At 38.3% G+C, this 3,965-nt stretch overlaps 1 protein-coding gene across 7 annotated transcripts in view; it reads left to right on the top strand.

Annotated features, from left to right (window-relative positions):
• The window catches only part of LOC102677037 (protein outspread), a 194,650-nt gene that overhangs the window by 51,909 nt on the left and 138,776 nt on the right, over positions 1-3,965 (top strand). The window lies entirely within an intron of this gene.

Genomic DNA, 3,965 nt, shown 5'->3' with positions numbered 1-3,965 from the left:
GGAGTTTTGGTCGGGATACCATTCTTAAAGATATATATATATATATATATATATATATTTCATGTCGTTTCACAAGACACGCGATAGATTGTACACTTGAATGGATACACGAGCATTGTGTCCTGCTAGAAAATCCAGCCTTTATCATTGTTTTCTTTCACCGCATTAAATTTTTTTCCCCCCTCTATAAGAATCAACGTATCTCCGTGTTATATTTTGCGTGCAATGCACTTCTATTTTTTTCCTAAAAAAAAAAAGAGATATTTCTATCTTGGATGCGCAACATTTCCGAACGGAAAACGCGAGGAAGACGCGCACGTTTCGTTCATCTCCCTTCCCGTAATTGGGCGCGGAATCCGAGGGGCGTAAATTAGTTTATCGCGGACAAGGTTTCCGTTTAAGCGCCTCCCCTCCCCCCTTTCACGTGGTGGAATTCCACGCGCACGTTTAGGCGCAGTGGAGTGCCCCTTTTTGCCGGTGGCCGTGATCTTTTGTTTACCGCCGTACAAGGGATGCGCCATAATTTTCTCGGGAGAAGGAGCGCGTTCACGTGGGCGCAGATAGGAAGGAGACGGAGAGCTGGTCGACTCGAGCCTCCTCTCCATAAAGCAGAGCGAATTCTCGTTCGTTCTTGCCCGCGAAGCCCGGATGATCGCCTCGTTTCGTGATTGCACACGCGCGTTGGAAAATGATCGCCAGCCACGTAGGGAACGAAGACGTATCGCTGCTCTTCTTTGCCTCCTCTTTTTTTTCTTTCCCCCCTTCCCCGCACGAAAGTTTCTTTTAACACGCGTTTTGAATTTTTACGCGTCTCGTGTAAAGATTGTGTGTGTGTAGAGATTTAATTTGATTCTATTTCGAATTTCGATAGTGGACGAAATTTCGTAACCTCTTCAATGATTCTCTTCCAGGTAAAGAATTAATTTCTTTTCGGTTTCATTATGTATTGTACATGGAATGGATTGGTTAGAAACTGGAAGGCGTATTATATTAATACGTTTATTCTTAACGTTAGTTGTTTCTCGAGCATAGTTGTTTTTGAAATTTCTAATCGTCGATTGTTCTCTGAATTATTTAAAATTAACGTTCCAGAAAAGGATTTCCTCGGATAAATCTGATTGCATCAATATCCTATGCGCGGAACAACATAGAAACGTGGAAACGTAGACGTTTTTTTAGATCTAATACGTTTCGAAACCTCCATTTCGACAGTCATACTTTCGATTATGATTCGTCGTGATCGCGATAATTATACAAAACGTCGAACGTCAATATTTCCAGATTTTAAGTTTGGAAAATTCTTTTGAAAACTTATAAAATTTTAAGTTTCACTTTAAATATTCAAATATATTATTCGACAGTCATATTTTCGACTATGATTCGTCGTGATCGCGATAATTACACAAAACGTCGAACGTCAATGTTTCCAGATTTTAAGTTTGGGAAATTCTTTCGATAATCTCTGAAAATTTATAAAATATAAAATATAAATATAAAATTTTAAGTTTCACTTTAAATATTCAAATATATTATTCGACAGTAATATTTTCGATTATGATTCGTCGTGATCACGATAATTACACAAAACGTCGAACGTTAATGTTTCCAGATTTTAAGTTTGGAAAATTCTCCTGAAAACTTATAAAATTTTAAGTTTCACCTTAAATATTCAAGTATATTATTTACACAAGGAATTAATTAACACAGTAACGTATAATGATTTCTTTTCTTCTCTCGTTTCATAACTCGCGTATTCTCACGTATTCCCCACGCGTTTCTTAAATCTCACGTTCATCAAATCGTTTCTACAAAACGAGACCGTATATTATAAACGAGCCACGCTTTGTTCCAAGTATCCAAAATACGTTCTCGATTGGAGGGCACGTTCGTTGGTTAATTAATCACCGCGGAAATCTGGGTCGTCGCGCATCAACCCAGGTGAAATTTCTTCAGTTGTCGAACCGTCGGACGACAGCATCGATCCCATGTAACATTTCAACTTAGCGTCGTGGCGAGAGGAAAAACTGCTCGAAGTTAGTTAGTTAATTAGTTAGCCTCTCGTTTCCCTCCTCGTCCAGCCGCCAACTTTCGTAAACGAAAGTGACGCGTGCGTATTCATTTCGAGGGCCCTGATTTTTTTTTCAAAGATATATTAAATAATTGTGTAACAGAATGATTACAAGATATATAAATTCTCTCGAATGTATTTATTTTAAAGAAAATTTTTGTCAATTCTTTCTTTTCTCTTTCGAGAACGAGAATTTGGAATTGTGTATTTCAAAATATCGGTTTAAATCCGCCGGCTTCCGTTCGTCGACGGAAGCGATTTCCGTGGAATAATGGATCGTGAAAGAGGTTCATTAACATATTTCCAAGGAGAACGATCTGTCGAAGGCGCTTTTCCCCTTCCATCGGGAAATAGTAGAAGAAACGTGGTCACCTCTGACCTGACGCGTAGCTTGAAAAATAACTTTTTCTTCAAACGTTTGCTTTCATCTCGCAGGTGTAATGTAACGAGGTGTTTGCTTTGATTTGCCGTATCGTTTATTATCGTTAAATTATCACGATGAACCATCGATGATGTATGATTAATACGGGAAGGAAAGTAGGCGCATTCGCTATTTTTTTCGGGCATAAGTTTATATATTTCAATAAGACGTTGATATCAGATGGAAATGATAATTAATGAGTGTAGATAGGAAAGAATTTTTGGATCTTTCTTCCCCTCTTCTCCATTTCTCCTCTCTAGAGGAATTCAATCTCGTGGATAAAGGGGCTTCAAATTAATCGAAAAACAACGATCATTTAATAAGATCGTAATCGTAAAGTTTTCTCCGATGCAAGTGAATTCTTCGATAAAAACTCTGAAAACTCTTGGATAAAGCAAGAGCTAACTTCTAATCATCGCGGTGTTATTAATTTTTTTCTTTCTTCTTTTTTTAATTTTATATCCCTCGATAAGAACATTAATATATTTTTTTCGGAATTCGATTTACGATATCGTAATTATATAACGAGAAATTCCTAATTACTATACTTTCATCCATCGTTTCCGTTTTATAATATCGTATCTTGGCCAATAAGAGGGTTTTCATTTAACTCTAAACCCATCTCGATACCCATTCACAATATCATATCCCCGACCGCAACGACTTTCATCTATCGTCTCGATTCCTCCTCATCGCCTCATCCGTTAAGCGAATTCTCCGCCAATTTTAAAAACCTTCCACTAATATCACGTTGATTTCTAATCGGAATGATCGAAAATTTTCCAATTCTCTTCAAGAAGTCGATTCTTCGGGGTTAAAACTCTGAAACAACATCCTTAAAATTCCATTTTCCATTCCCCCTTTCCATCGAAAATTTTCAATCGTTTCATCCATTATCTTCTCCTCCACTTCTTCGAGATTATTATTTTTCTTAAAACTCTGAAACTACCGCGATATCTCTGACATCCTATCCCTCAATCTTCGAACAAGCCTCGAGCGATTTCTTCGATTACCTTCGATCTCTTGCAAACATTCGACGCGGAATTCGTACGCGGTTTATAAATTCTCTTCGATATCTCTTGATGAATGATCGAATTAAGATTCTTCGGAGATATTGTACCCGCTCACGTGACTCTCCTTTCCACCTGAATGGCCGCCGCTTCTGTTTACCTTTCTCTTTTCCACGCGAGAACCCTTCTCCTTCTCTCTCTCTTTTTCTTATCCCCTTCCCGGTAGCCCCTAAATCTTCCTCTAAACATAATAATAGAGTTTGAAGAGGATCTGGCGTGCAGCGGCGTTGTTGGAAAGTTTGATTAGCTCTCCAGTGGATGGAGGAGAGGGTCCACGTTCCATGAACGCGACGGGAGATTGGTTTTCGTGGTTGGTATTCCGTTTATATTTTCTCTGGGACGCCGATACGAAACTTTTTTAATTATAATTATCCCTTCTCTTCTTTATTCCTTTCTTCTCTTTCGT

The sequence above is a fragment of the Apis dorsata genome, unplaced genomic scaffold, assembly GCF_000469605.1.
Source record: "Apis dorsata unplaced genomic scaffold, Apis dorsata 1.3 scaffold_59, whole genome shotgun sequence".
Lineage (NCBI taxonomy): Eukaryota > Metazoa > Arthropoda > Insecta > Hymenoptera > Apidae > Apis > Apis dorsata.
The sequence above is the reverse complement of the archived record's forward strand: the minus strand, read 5'-3'. Positions and strand labels throughout refer to the sequence as shown.